The sequence below is a fragment of the Herpailurus yagouaroundi genome, unplaced genomic scaffold (genome assembly GCF_014898765.1).
Source record: "Herpailurus yagouaroundi ecotype Mexico unplaced genomic scaffold, PumYag 140, whole genome shotgun sequence".
Lineage (NCBI taxonomy): Eukaryota > Metazoa > Chordata > Mammalia > Carnivora > Felidae > Herpailurus > Herpailurus yagouaroundi.
In genome coordinates, this window is record NW_024412395.1 from 76,168,638 (window position 1) to 76,184,595 (window position 15,958).

The 15,958-nt window shown below is 38.8% G+C and overlaps 1 protein-coding gene across 12 annotated transcripts in view; it reads right to left on the bottom strand.

The window, feature by feature from the left end:
- The window catches only part of ANKRD44 (ankyrin repeat domain 44), a 330,752-nt gene that overhangs the window by 44,283 nt on the left and 270,511 nt on the right, over positions 1-15,958 (bottom strand). The window lies entirely within an intron of this gene.

Sequence of the window (15,958 nt, forward strand, 5' to 3'; positions counted from 1 at the left end):
AGGCTTTCACACTTGAAAGATGCTCAGCCTCATGAATCCAGGAAAATAATTCATGTTTAATCCTCTTTTCACCCCACAGATGGTAATAATGAAAAATTATAATAGCCGGTGTTCAACTATCAAACACACATTTACCGGAGAGAAGTGTTAGAAAACACGGATAAAGTTCCCGTTCTCATGAAGCTTACATTCTAGAGAGGGGAAACACAGACAAACAAATAAATATAGAAATAACTATCTGGTAATGACATATGCTATACTGAAAATAAAATAGGGTGATGTGATACGGAATGACTGGGAAGTTACTTGACAGCTGATGATCAGGGAAGTCCTCTCTAAGGAGGTGACAATTAAAGTAAGGCCTGAATAATAAGGAGAATGAAACCAAGTAAAGGTGTGGCAGGAGAGTATTCTGCAGGAGGAAGTCATGGAGGAGGGAATGTAAATGTGTCAAGGGGAGACGGACATGGTGAGTTGAAGGAACAGAAAGGATAGTGTGACCAGGGAATCAGGAAAAAGACATTCTCAGGGATTCATGGTGGGAACAAATTGTTAAGACCTTTCTGGGCAATTTGTGTATACTTTTAACCCAAGGAATTAATTCCCAATAAATAATTAGACAAGTGCATAATGATGCATTTATAAAGAAAATTATTCAACAAATATTTGATGAATGATTACCAATGTGCCTAGACACTGAAGATTCAAAAATAAAATTAATAATGTATTAAAATATTCACTTCCCCAGGGCAGGGGGTAGGGTGGATAACAATAGAAAAAAGTTACGCAGTTAATTAGAAAATGGTATGTGCTATGGAGATAAATCAAACAGAGAGGGAGGGTTCAGAGAGCTGGAGGGGAGATCAGTTTGCAACTTAAATAGGGTGATCAGAGAACGTCATACTGGCTGAGCAAAGTCTTAAGGGTGATGAGACAGCCTTGTGGATATCTAGGGGAGGAGAGTTCCACTCAGAGGGGCCAGCAACTGCCAAGTCCCTCAGGGTTAAGTGTGCTTAAGAATATCTAGGATGTTGGAGCAGAGTGACCAAGGGTGAAAATGACAGGAAAGGAAATCAGAGAGATAGTGGCAGTGGGGGTGGGAGTGTCATCAAGAACCTTCCGGGTTGTTGTAAGAATTTTGACTTTTCATCCTGAGATGGAATTTCACTGGAGTGTTTTGAGCAGAGTGATGACATGTTCTAACTTTTAGACTCTAGGGAGGGCACAGAGAGAGAGTGGGGCAATAGTTCAAGAGAGAAATAACAGTGGCTTAAACTAGTGGAGAGCAGTGGTGATGGAGACAAATAGTTGGATTGTGGATATTTTTGGAGGTAGAATCAACAGGATTTCCTGATGGGATGACTGAATGGGAATGTAAAAGAAAAAGAGAAGTTAAAGATGACCCCCAGGATTTTGTCCTATTAAAATGGAAGGATGGCAGTTCCATGAACTAAGATGGAAAAGACATTGGTGGAATATATGTAGTGGGAAAGAACAGAAGTTTGGTTTCATAACAGAAATGTTATGTTTGAGATGTTCTTAAAGCATCCAAAAGTTCATGCTAACAAAGCAGCTGTTGGGTACATGGGTGTGGAGTTCAGGTATTTAAAGACATTAGACTGGATGAGATGAGAAAGACAGTAAAGTAAACAGAGATGACAGATAAGGAGAGAGTTGGAGAGATGGGGGGGAGCCAGCAGGGTGACAGACTGAGCAGATGAACTAGAAGGAACACGAGGAGGTCTGGAAACTGAGTGAAGAAAAAGTTTCAACAAGAGAGTGAGTAACTGTGCCAGAAGTTCTGATAGGTCAAATCAAATGAGTTGTGAGAATTGACCACTGGGTTTGGCAACACAAGGCTATTAGTGACTCTGTGAAGAGCAGTTTAGCAAAACACTGTTTATATGAAAAAACTAGAAAAACAGATAGCAGTAGAGATGGGTTAAATAAATTAAAGTGTTACAGGGACTTCTGGGGAAAATGGCAGAATAGGAAATTTCAAAGCTCACCTCATTCCATGAATACAACTAGAGAATATGCACATCAGTGTAAAAAACCCAGAAAACGACCCAAAGATTGGCAGAACAGACTCTCCCCAGCTAAAGGTAGACAAGAGGCCACGTCAAAGAGGGTAGGAAGGGCAGAGATATGGTTGGGAGCTAAATAGACCCATGCGACTTTCTAAGGAGGGACGCCTAGGGCACAGAGAGGGGAGGGAAACAGACCCTCAGACCAAGCACCCCAGGCATGGGGAACTCACACAGGTTAGACAAATTCCCATAACATTTGGCTTTGAAAATTGGAGGGGCTTAATTTTGTGAGTTCTTACAATCAGTACGGCTTAATACCTGGAACTTTATTATTGTTTTTAATGTTTTTTTTTTTATTTTGAGAGAGAGAGAGAGAGAGAGCGCATGTGCATGTGAGCAGGGAGGGGGCAGAGAGACAGAGAATCCCAAGCAGGCTCTGTGTTGTCAGCACACAGACTGAAGTGGGGCTTGATCTCACAAATTGCGAGATCATGACCTGAGTCAAAATCAGGAGTCAGATGCTCAAACGACCAAGCCACCCCAGTGCCCTCCGATGCCTGGAACTTTAAAAATCAGTGTGCTCAGTTCTGGGAAAGCCAGAAGAGTGATAGAAACTGAGTCTCTGCCCTTAAAGAGACAGTACAAGAAACAGCCCAGCAGAGATACAGCATAGAAACAGCAGTTTGAAAAATGCCTGGGGTATATAGGAAGAAGATCAAAGTGTGCACTGGAGGGGCAGGGAGTCTTAGGAGACTTTTCCAAGAACAAAAGAGTTGGCAGGTACCGTTTTCCCTTCCCTGTCCCCTAGTTTAGACACATTGACCAACACTGCACCAACAGTTTCCACCTAACTTTCTAACAGTGCCCCTGCCCCCGCATTCTTCTGTGGACTTGCCCCCTTGAATACATCCTTGGCCAGAGTCCATCCAAAGTGGTGCCACAAGCCTGGCAGTGTGCAAGGATTCCTGATAGGAGGCAGCACCACCCCAAAGTGACTCCTGTCCTGGAGAAAGGGGAGGATAACCACCCACACCAGTCTGACTATGGCTCCACCAATGGGACAGGAGCAGATAATGAGTTTGGCTGCCCTACTCACCAACAAAAGTAGCTTCTCAGGGCACGAAAAAGAGAAAGTACCCTGCAGTTTGGTGCTATTGTATCTCTGACAAATGCCTGTTCTGACTCAACTCAAGCCCAAGGCAGCCCCAGACTGACCCACTAACAACACAAAGACCAAACCCTGCCCCAAACAGGCAAATAGAGCCACTGGAGATGACTGGACAGAAGGCAAAAGTGGTGCAACCACAACAGTTGGGTGCATATAACATACCCAGGAGATACCCCAAGGCACTAGGTTCTGGTGAACAGGGGACATTGCACTGCAGGGCACTATAGGACCTGTTCTTCATAAGGCCACTACTTTCAAGAGCAGAAGCTGTAGCTGACTTTTTTTTTTTTTTTTAACACATAGAAACATACACAGAGAGCTAGACAAAATGAGGAGATAGAAGAGTATGTCCTAAATGAAGGAACAGGACCAAATCAGAGCAAGAGAGCTAAATGAAATGGAGATAAGTAATATGCCTGATAGAGAATTTAAAATAATTGTTATAAAAATTCTCACTGGACTTGAGAAAAGAGTGGAGGACCTCAGTAAGGCCCTCAACAAAGAGAAATAAAACATAAAAAAAGAATGAATAACTTAATAACTGAAATAAAAAATACATTAGATGAAATAAAAACTAGACAAGAGGAAGCAGAAGAATGAATCAGTGACCTGGAGGACAGAGTAATGGTAAGCAATCAAGATGAATAGGAGAGAGAAAAAAATAATAAAAAATGAAAACAGACTTAGGAAATTCAGTGACACCATGAATGAAGCATAACAGCATTTACATCATATGGATCCCAGAAGAAAAGACAGGAAAGGGGGAAGAAAATTTATCTGAAGAAAGAGTAGCTGAAAATTTCCCTATTCTGGGGGAAGAAACAAAAATCTAGATGCAGGAGGCACAGGGATTCCCCCAACAAAATATACCCAAGAAGGCCCATGGCAAAACACATAAAACCGTAAAGGGGCACCTGGGTGGCTCAGTCAGTTAAGCGTCTGATTTCGTCAGGTTATGATTTCACAGTTTGTGAGTTCGAGCCCCATATTGGGCTCTGTTCTGACAGCTCAGAACCTGAAGCTTGCTTCTGATTCTGTGTCTTTCTCTCTCTCTGCCCTTCCCCTGCTCTCACTCTGTCTCTCTGTCTCTCAAAAATAAAAAACATTGAAAACTTAAAAAAAAAAAACAGTAAAAAGCAGTGACAAAGAGAGAATTTTAAAAGCAACAAGAGAAACGAAAACAGTTACATAAAAGGGAAGTCCCATTAGTCTATCAGCAGATTTTTCAGTCGAAACTTTGTAGGCCAGAGGGAATGGCATGATATATTCAAAGTGCTGAAAAAAACCTACAACCAAGAATCTTTCCAGCAAGGCTATCATTCAGAATAGAAGGACGAATAAAGAATTTCCCAGACAAACAAAAGTTAAAGAAATTCATCACCACTAAACTGGCCCTGCAAGAAATGTTAAAGGGGACTTTTTCAATGGAAAGGAAAGACCATAAATAGAAGTAAGAAAAGTAGGAAAGCACAAAAGCAGTAAAATTAGCTATATTTATAAAAATAAGTCCAGGGATTCACAAAATAAAAGGATGTAAAGTATGATGCCATATACCTAAAACATGGGGTTGGGAAGAGGAATAAAGAATGCGTCCAAACTTAAGCAACCATCAACCTAATATAGAATGCTATATGCAGAAGGTTTTATATATAAAAACCACAAATCAAAAACCAGTAATAGATATGCAAAAAAATAAAGAGAAAGGGATCCGAGTATGTCACTAAAGAAATCCAGTAAACCGTGAGAGAAAAAAGCAAGAGAATAAAGGCACAGAGAAGAATTACAAAAACAACCATAAAACAAGTAACAAAATGGCAATAAGTGCATACCTATCAATAACCACTTTGAATGTAGATGGACTAAATGCTCCAATCAAACAACACAGGGTGACATAGTGGATAAAGAAGCAAGACCCACCTATATGCTGCTTAAAATACTCATTTCAGATCTAAAGACAGATGCAGATTGAAAGTGAAGGGATAGAAAGCCATTTATCATGCAAATAGAAGTGAAAAGAAAACCAGGGTAGCAATACTTATATCAAACAAAATAGACTTTAAAACAAAGACTGTAACAAAAGACAAAGAAAGAAACTACATAATCAATCATACAGGGAATGATCCAACAGGAAGATATAACAATTATAAATAATTATGCACCCAACATGGAAGAACCCAAATACATAAAGCAGCTAATAACAAACATAAAGGAAGCAATAGATAGTAACACAATAACAGTAGGGGACTTTAACACCCCACTTACATTAATGGATAGAATATCCAACAGAAAATCAACAAGGAAACAGCGGCTTTGACACATTGGAGCAGATGGATCTAACAGACATATTCAGAACATCCCATCCTAAAACAAAAGGATATATATTCTTTTCAAGTGCATATAGAACATTCTCCAGAACAGATCACATATTAGGCCACAAAACAAGTCTCAACAAATTAAAAAAGATTGAAGTCACATTATGCATCTTTTCTGACCACAAAGTTATGAAATGAGAAAACAACCATAAGAAAAAATTTCTGGAAAGAACACAAATACATGGAAGTTAAATAACATGCTACTAAACAATGAATGGGTCAACCATGAATTCAAAGAGGAAATAAAAAAATACATGGAGGCAAACGAAAATGAAAATGGTCCAAAACCTTTGGGATGCAGCAAAAGCTGTCCTAAGAGGGAAGGTTACAGCAATATAGGTGTACTTCAAGATGCAAGAAAAATCTCAAATAAACAACCTAACTTTACACCTAAAGGAGTAAGGAAAAGAAGAATAAACTAAGCCCAAAACCAGTAGAAAGAAGGAAATTATAAAGATTAGAGCAGAAATAAATGAAATAGAAACAAAACAAAACAAAAACACTATAGAACAGATTAATGAAACCTGGAGCTGGTTCTTTGAAAAGGTCAACAAAAAAACCTTTAACAAGAACCCCCCCCCCAAAAAAAAGGTAGAGAGAGAGAGAGAGAGAGAATCAGAAATGAAGGAGTAGAAATAATAACTGACACCACAGATACAATGAATTCTAAGAGAATATTATGAAAAATTATATGCTAACAAACTAGACAACCTAGAAAAAAATGGATAAATTTCTAGAAACATATAACCTTCTAAAAACTGAATCAGGAAGAAATAGAAAATTTGAACAGACCAATTATCAGCAATGAAAATGAAGTGGTAATCAAAAAACTCCCAACAAACAAAAGTCCAGGACCAGATGGTTTAACAAGTGAATTCTAACAAACATTTAAAGAAGAGTTAATACCTATTCTTCTCAAACTATCCTAAAAAACAAAAGAGGAAGAAAAGCTTCCAAATTCATTCTATGGGGCCAGCATTACCCTGATACAAAAACTAGACAAAGACAATACAAAAAAAAAAAAAAAAAAAAAAGAAGAAGAAGAAGAAGAAGAACTACAAGCCAATATCTCTGATGAACATAGATGCAAAACTCAACAAAACATTAGTAACTGAATCCAACAATACATTTAAAAAAAAATCATTCAGTGCAATCAAGTGGGATTTATTCCTGGGGTGCAAATGTGCTTCAATATTCACAAATCAATCAATGAGATACATCACATCAACAAGAGAAAGGATAAACCAATATGATCATTTCAATGGATGCAAAAAAAGCACTTGAAAAGTACAGCATCTCTTCATGATAAAACCCTCAAAAAAGTAGGTTCAGAGGGAATATACCTCAATATAATAAAGACCACAAATGAAAAACCTATAGTTAATATCATACTCAATGGTGAAAAACTGAGAGATTTTCCCCTAAGATCAGGAACAAGGCAAGGATGTCCACACTCAACCACTTTTATTCAACATAGTACTGGAAGTCCTAGCCAAAGCAATCAGGAAAGAAAAAGAAATAAAAGACATCCAAACTGGTAAGGAAGAAATAAAACTTTAAGCATTTGCAGATGACATGACACTATATGTAGAAAACCTTAAAGACTCCACCAAAAAACTGCTAGAACTGATAAATGAATTCAATAAGGTTGAAGGATAAAAATCAATACACAGAAATCCATTGCATTTCTTTACACTAATAATAAGGTAGCAGAAACAGAAATTAAGAGAAGAATCCCATTTACAATTGTACCAAAAAGGATATAACACCTAGGAATAAACTTAGCCAAGGAGGTAAAAGACCTATACTATGAAAACTATAAAACACTGATGAAAGAAATTGATGACAACACAGGGGTGTTTTGGTGACTCGGTTGAGCATTTGACTCTTGATTTTGGCTGAGGTCATGATCCCAGGTGTGGGATGGAGCCCTGTGTCAGGCTCTGCACTGAACATTGAGTCTACTTAAGATTCTTTCTCTCTCCCTCTGCCCCTATCCCCTGCTTTCTCGCTCTCTCTCCAAAACAAAAATTAAAAAAGAAATTGAAGATGACACAAACAAATGGAAAGATATTCCGTGCTCATGGACTGGAAGAACAAATATTGTTAAAATGTCCATACCACCCAAAGCAATCTACACATTTCATGCAATCTCTATCATTAAACCAATAGCATTTTCACATAACTAGAACAAATAATCCTAAACTTTGTGTGGAACCATGAAAGACTCCAAATAACCAAAGCGATCTTGAAAAAGAACAAAACTGGAAGTATCACAATCCCAGATTTCAAGATATACTATGAAGTTGTAGTTATCAAAATGGTATGATGCTGACACAAAAACAGACACATAGATCAATGGAACAGAATGGACATCCGAGAAGGAAACCCATGATTCTATGGTCAATTAATCTCCAACAAAGGAGGCAAGAATATGCAATGGGAAAAAGATAGTTTCTTCAACAAATGGTATTGGTAAAACTGGACAGCTACATGAGAAAGAATGAAACTGGACCACTTTCCTACACCATACACAAAATATAAACTCAAAATGGATTAAGGACCTACATGAGAGACCTGAAACCATAAAAATCCTAGAAGACAGCACAGGCAGGAATTGCTCTGACATTAGTCGTAGAAACAATTTCCTAAATATGTCTCCTGAGATAAGAGAAACAAAAGCAAAAAATACGCTGTTGGGACAATATCAAAATAAACGGCTTCTGGGGCACCTGGGTGGCTTAGGTGGTTAAGTGTCTGATTCTAGATTTTGGCTCAGGTCATGATCTCATGGTTTGTGAGTTCAAGCCCCGTATCTGGCTCCCCATCGCCAGTGTGGGATTTTCTCTCTCTCCCTTTCTGCCATCCCCCCACCCCAAGTAAATAAATAGTCTTTAAAAAGCCTCTGCACAGCAAAGGAAACAACCAATAAAACAAAAAGACAACCTACTGAATGGGAGAAAATATTTGCAAATGACATATCCTATAAAGGGTTAGTTTCCAAAATACGTAAAGAACTTATATAACTCAACACCAAAAAAAAACAAATAATCCAACTGAGAAATAGGCAGAAGACATGAATAGGCATTTCATCAAAGAGGACATTCAGATGGCCAACACATGAAACAATGCTCAACATCACTCATCATCAGTGAAATGCAAATCAAAGCCCCAATAAGATACCACTTCATACTTGTTAGAATGGCTAAAATTGAAAACACAAGAAAAAAGAAGCGTTTTTCTGGAAGACAATATGGAGGCTCCTCAAAGAATTAAAAACAGAATTACCATATGATCCAGTAATTCCACTACTGGATATTTACTCAAAGGATAGGAAAAACACTATTTTAAAAGGTTTGTGCACCACTGTGTTCACTGTAACATTATTTACAATAGATAAGATATGGAAACAGCCCAAGTGTCCATTGATAGATGAAGGGATAAAGAAGATGTGGTGTATATATACAATAGAATATTACTCAGTCATAAACAAGAATGAAATCTTGGGATTTGCAACAACACGGATCTAGAGAGTATTATGCGAAGTGAAATAACTTAGAGAAAGACAAATACCATATGATTTCACTCATATGTGGAATTTAAAAAACAAAACAAATGAGCAAAAGGGAAAAAAAAGAGGGAGGCAAACCAAGAAACAGACTCTGGGGAGGTGGGAGCAGGGGAATGAATGAAACTGGTGAAGAGAATTAAGAGTACACCTATCTTGATGAATACTGAGTAATGTATAGAATTATTGTACACCTGAAACTAATATAACACTATATGTTAACTATGCTGGAATTAAATTTTTAAAAGTTTAAATAAATAAATAAATAAATAAATAAACAAATCAAGTGAGCAAGTAAATAGAGTGGCATAATCATCCCTCAAGACAAATTATTCCTCTTTATGTTGCCTTTAAGTTCTTCTTCGTATAGTGATACATCCAAAAGGAAAAAAATCCAACACCCAAAGCAGTGATGTGTGGTGAATGTGGTGGTACAGAACATCCACTCCAGCCTCCTAACTGATGGGCTTGGGCTGTGTAAGTTAGACAGTTATAAACTATGTCCCTAGACTCCCTTGAACTAGGATTCCAGATATGATGTAAGTTTTGCCAATTAGATGCACTAACCTGAAATACTGAAGACAGAAATGAGCTGAGAACATTTCTGATGACAGGCACAGTTGTGGAGACTTTGTCTTTCAACTTCCTGTGTACAGGCTCCTAGCTTAGTGAGGGTGGAGTAGCCAGACAGGGATACAGAACATCCACTTTTTAGCAGTGTGGATCAAGCGGGTGCTGTGGGGGCTCTAGGGCCAACAGTGGTACCACTAAGTGTGTCCCTGTATGTTGCCTAGGGTGATGTGTCTGGGAGCAGCCGTTCTGGTGGCTACTTTCCAATTCCCTGTCACCCTGATCATGGGGAAGAAGCAGCCACCACAGTCCAAGTTCATAGTTCCGGCTTATTTCTCCTCTTCTAGACAGCCCCACAGTCCTGTAAATACCTATTTTTTAAAGTCAAATCCTTCTCTGTTTAAAATAGCTAGCATCGTTTCTGTTTCTTCCAAATGAACCCTGATCGATTCAAAGACTAATAGAGTTTATGACAGAAGTTGTCTTAATGATAGAAATTATAGCACTCAATATACCAGAAAGCACAGCTTCCTAAAATCCACTATATCCATTTTTTTTCCCTAACAGTCACAAACTTGTTAAGTGGAAAATCACATTTTAAAGCCATGTATGTGGAATAGTACTATTTCATTTACAAAAAATCTGTATTGACATGATGATATATGCAGGCAAAAAGCCTAGAAATACATACTCTATTTATACAATAAGCTAAAAGTGGGATTTTGGATGATTTTTATTTTCGTCTTTCTCTTTCCAGATTTTTTGGGCAATAACTATGTATTGTTTTTGTAATCATCAAAACACAGAAACTATTTCCTACTTGGGAAAAAAGCTATTAACCTTCTTTTTCATTCAATAGAATGATGTCCACAGACTGCCCCCCAGATAGGTCCTAAATTCCTTTCTGGCCAATGCACATGGCACAAAATGTTTGTATTCATTGGTAGATCAAATAGCAGCATAAAATTTATCATCTAAGAGCACACAGTTTTAAGTTTGTGAAGACTACAATATAAATAATGATATAAGAAGTAAGGTATTTTATGTTTGTTTTTATTAGTATAAGAATAGAGTTTGGAACTTAATCTAGGATACATTAGACTAATGAGACTAAATTTAATTTGAACTTCAAAGCAAATCACTTTAAAACCAATCTGCCTTGCATAGTTGAAATACAAGTAGCCTTAACTGCTTGCAAAGGCTAGAAAACAGCTGTTCTTTGCTTTGTTTTGCAACATTATCACCTGCAAGACTTCCTGGAATTGACAGTGTGTACCAATGCCAAATCCTGTCCTAGAATGAACTTTTAATCAAAGGAACACAGAATCATTTCCACCATTACCACAAACATGATGAACAGAGACAAGAAGACAATATACTGTTTATAGCCACAAAGTAGGCATGTTCCCAGAAGATTTATCACGGAGTAAGATTTTTCCACACACATTCTTTGGTCATTCTAATAGCATGTGCTATTTTACTTCTATCATTTACCAAATATTAGTGGAGTGTTATCTCTGTACCAGACCCAGGGTAAGGCACCAGGATTCAACTTTGCAGAGAGCAGATGTTGCTGGTGACCTGAGTGAGCATGGACGCTAGTGGGGAACCCACAGAAATTAACGGTATTGAAAACGATGAGAGCTAGGCTGCAAGATGCCATGGGAACATGAAGAGGTACCTGACATAACCTGGGGGGGTCAGAGAAGACTTCTCTATAAAGGAAGGTCTAGCCTGAGACCTGGATGGTAGGAGTCAGCCAGGCACAGAGAGAGGAATTTCCAGGCAGAAGGAAGAGCCTGAGAGAGCAGTGAGTACAACAAATTTGAAAAACTTTCAGTTCAATAAGACTAGAGTAGTAGGTAGGGGTGAGGAGAGGATTAGGAGCAGAATGGGAGGCTGGAAACACGAGCAGGAAACAGATTAGATGCATAGTGATTATATCATTATTGTCCAATCCAGGACATTTTTGAGAATGAAAATAGTGCCAGGACAAGAACTGTAAACCAGGACATTTAATCAGGGTGATTATTCTGGGTCACTGAAGTGCCAAGCAGAGAAGAGGCACAATCATGGTTAAGATTCTTGGGGATCACTCTGGCTGCAGTGTGGAGAATGAGCTGCTGTGGTGTTGGGGTGGGGATTACAATCCTAGAAGCAGGGACATCAGTTAGAATAGTTCACCTCTGGGATTTCTAAACTGTGAATTATTAAGCTGGTGAGACCTAGTGGTGGCCTGAACCGCAGAAATAGAAGGAAGCAGGTGCATTCAGGAGTTTCATTCACTACTGTATTCATTCACTCCACAATTATTTTTCTGGTGCTGTCCCTACCCACATGAAACTGATAGTTTAGAAGGCGTAGTGGACACCATTCATTGATTGAGCAGTAGAGGAAGGGGAAAGGGTGGAGTCAAGGGTGATGCTCAGTTTTCCAGCTTTGGTGATGCTTTCTTTAAGAAATACAGAGAATATGCAAGATCTGGGGAGAGAAAGGTATGTTGAGTTTTGGTTTGAAGAGCTGCTGGGACACTCAAGGGGAGATATCTGGAGGACAGATGGATATCATGTCTGAAGCTTAGAAGAAAGATCTGGGCCAGATCAATGGATCTGTGAATCATCATAAGCAAAGGCTAAGACATGAAGCCCCCTGTGGATGAAATTGCCCAGGGAGAGCGTGTAATGAGAGAAGGGAAAAGAGCATAGGGCATAAGCCTCAGGAACCCCAGGGTTTAAAGGTTTGGAAGAGGAACAGAGTCTGCAACGGAAGCTAAGGAATGGACAGAGGTAGAAAAAAAAACCCAGGAGTGTGAGATGATGATGATGACGGTGGTGGTGGTAGTGATGGCAATGATTACCAGGACATGAAAGTGGTCATGGTGATAAATGATGATGAAGATTCTCACGGACAACAGCCAAAAGTTGTAAAGCATTTACTATGAGCCAAGTATTCTACTAAGGGCCTTACATGGACCATCTCAATCTATCCTCAAGTAATCCCTTATGGCCTTCTCAAGTTCACACTGCCTGTAAAGGATAGATCACAGGACTAAATCTTGGTCTAATTCAAAACCCATGTTATTTACCCTACACAACAATGCCTTCCCCATCAACTTAAAAGCTGAAACTCTCCCCTGATATTTCACAAAGGAAAAAAAAAAGCAGCAGGGATGAGTGTAGGAGACAAGGAAAGGTTGTTTTGTGTGTTTTTTTTTTTTCAAGTACGTGAGTCTTCTGAGGTGTCTAACTTCATATATAGACGTAACTTTCTTTTAATTTAGAATTTGGCCCTAAGTATATCAAGTCCAAGGGATGAGGCGGGTACACAACTCTGCTCATACTGTCTCCTGAGCATAAATGTCTCAGGGGAGGGACACGGCAGCCAGAGAGAGACAGAGAGCTCATACCATGACTCATTATACAAACTTATAAGTCAGTCCCTGGTCTGCAATATTCCTGGAAGATAACATTGCTCTGCAGAGATCAACCTCTACACACTCTGTCAAAATCAGAAATGGAATACCTCTTTTGAAACATAGTTATAGCTAAGAATGCATACCAAAGAAGCGGCATCATAAAAAGCAATGAGTTCTGCACATAAAGCTTGTAGTTACAAATCAATCTTAGAATGCAATCTTACATGTATAATATAAAAGAAAACTAGTTATAACTTTCTCTCTTTTAAGGCCATTTCCAATTAATATATCCTCGTGCTTGTCATCAACATTTACACAACCTATGCATTTATGTGCTAGTTTTCCCACTGAATCACCTGCATAAATTCAGCATACACATGCAATATATTGCCATAGGCTTCTGTTGGAAAAATAAACATTTTGCACACATTCCAAGGATCCACTTGGTTCTCTGTTTAAATAATATTAAAATGGCTGCTTTAATAAAGCCTTATCTGGGCTACTTAATTTTATTCTTGTCATCTCCAAAATCCCAGAAATACTTCTTTTCTCAGTCATTTATGAAGCCTGTAGGTACAGTCTCACACTATTTGATCTCACTTCTTCCCCCAGTCTCCTCCAGTCACCTTGCATTTGCTAAGACTCTCTTGGCTAAAAACAAAACAAAACAAAAAACCAAACAAACAAAAAACAGAAGGTTTGAGATTAAAGCTACTTCTAATTCCCACTGACAAGTAAAGACAGGTGTCTAAGGTGGGAATTGAGAGAAAGAACCTAGGAGGGAGAGCAAGCAAACTTTTCAACTGTCTAATCTGTAAAGAAAAACTCCCTGTTTCAAGTGGAAAGCAAGTAGGATGCTCTATGATTTTGTGGGCCCCAAGAAGATTACTGTATTTAACATTATAGCAACTTATAGGACATTTTTTTGAATCTGGATGGTGTTTGCACAGGATTGGAAGGCTAACATAAAAAGCAGCCTCATGTCTTGGATTTAAAAGCAGCAAAGGTAATAGAAGGCCAAGTTTAAGCCTCTTTCTCTACAAAGTGAATCTATGATAACAAAACCAAGAATAAATATGAACCTAATGGTAAGCCAACTGGCCGCTGGGTTAACAAAACAGTAATCTTATCATTCAAAATTGTGAGGACACACATAAATATTACACTTGAGCTGGAAACCCATGCTTTATAAATAGTTTAGGTTATCACTGGCTATTTGAAAGCATGGCAGGGAAAACTTCAGGGATCCCAAGAGACCTCAAGCTGATCTAAACCAGTTTTTAAATGTGCTTTTTAAGAAAGCAGAAATATACGAGGCAAATGGCTCAGACTGTAAAAACAGAAATGTGTGGCCAGGGGTCTGTGGGGTAACCCTTTCTCTTGTTGGTTCTGGTTAGATTCTGACTACACAACTAGTTTCCAAAAGTTAGGAGGGATAGGAGGAGCTAGAAAACCAATCAGAAAATATCCGTGGAGGGTGGCGCCAGGGTGGCTCACTTGGTTAAGTGTCAATTCTTGATTTTGGCTCAGGTCATGGTCTCATGGTTCATGGGTTTGAGCTCCACACTGGATTCTTCTGCACACACAGCACAGTTCTCCCTTTCTTCTCTCTCTGCCCCTCTCCTGCTCGCTCTCTCACTCAAAACAAACAAACAAACAAACAAACTTAAAAAAAAAAAAAGGAAATATCCATGGGGACCATGTAAAGGAGGTGCTCTGAGGAAAAGCCTAAAAATGGATCTATTTATCTTTCAGCAGTGAGGGCTGAGAGGACATTATGAGTCTTCGAGTCTGTGAAGGGTTGGAAGCAGGCCAAGAGCCCAGGAAAGTTGGCACCTCTGTCAGAAATTCTATTTCACATTCCACTCGTCTGTGCTTGAGAATGAAGTGCTTTTTGGGCAACCTCAGGGCTACTCCTGAGTTAACTGTGGTGGGACTGGCTCTGGCTCAGTCCAGAATGGGGGTTGGGTTTGCAGAAGTTCCAGACCACCCAGCCTATTCAATACACTCTATTCAGAGGATCCCAGGGGCCCAGGACAGAGCTCAGGGATACCATAGGTCTTTAAGCCTCAGAATAAATATGATATTTCAGGCCACAATGGACCTCAGTGAACCCCAGGTCTTTGGGCCTCGCCCCAAATAAACTAGCTCCCCATGATGGCACATCAGTAACGGCTGTGACTATCTATTTCTCATGATTCTGCTCACACCCCTTCACAGCTATTAGAAAGAGCTGTGTTGCTTGAAATTATTATTTGCAACAATTATCAGAAAGTCAGTGGTTTCTAGAAATGTATGAATCTAATCTAATTTCTGCCTCCCCCAATTCCACAAGTGAGGAACCATTAACCTTCTACACTTGTGTAAGCCAAGGTCTATGCAACTTTAAAAGGAGATAACACGAATTAAGGAGGGTGCTACTGTAAGCTTAGCTAGATTAAGTTTCCAATTTTTCTTTGGAGCCGATTTTGATAACTCTGCTTATCTCCTCCCTCCAGTGTGTATTCAGTTCCTGGTGATTTCCTTGCCAATTAAAAGGCAGAAGAGTCTGGAGTATGTGTAAGGAAGGCTAATGAAACCCACTGTGAAGATAAAGTCAAATGCAAGATGTAAAAGGTATGGTGTTCAAAGTCATCTTGCAAGAGCCTTAAAAATGTTCACATATGTTGACCCATAAATCTACTTCAGAGATTTTATTCTGAGAAAGTTTTAAGCCCAAAGCCATTCAATAGTGAATAGTGTAAGCAACCTAAATAGTTGAAGAATGTCAAAGTTATGGTTTATCCGATAATTGAATATTATTTAGATTAAAACATGTTTACTGAATTTTTAATA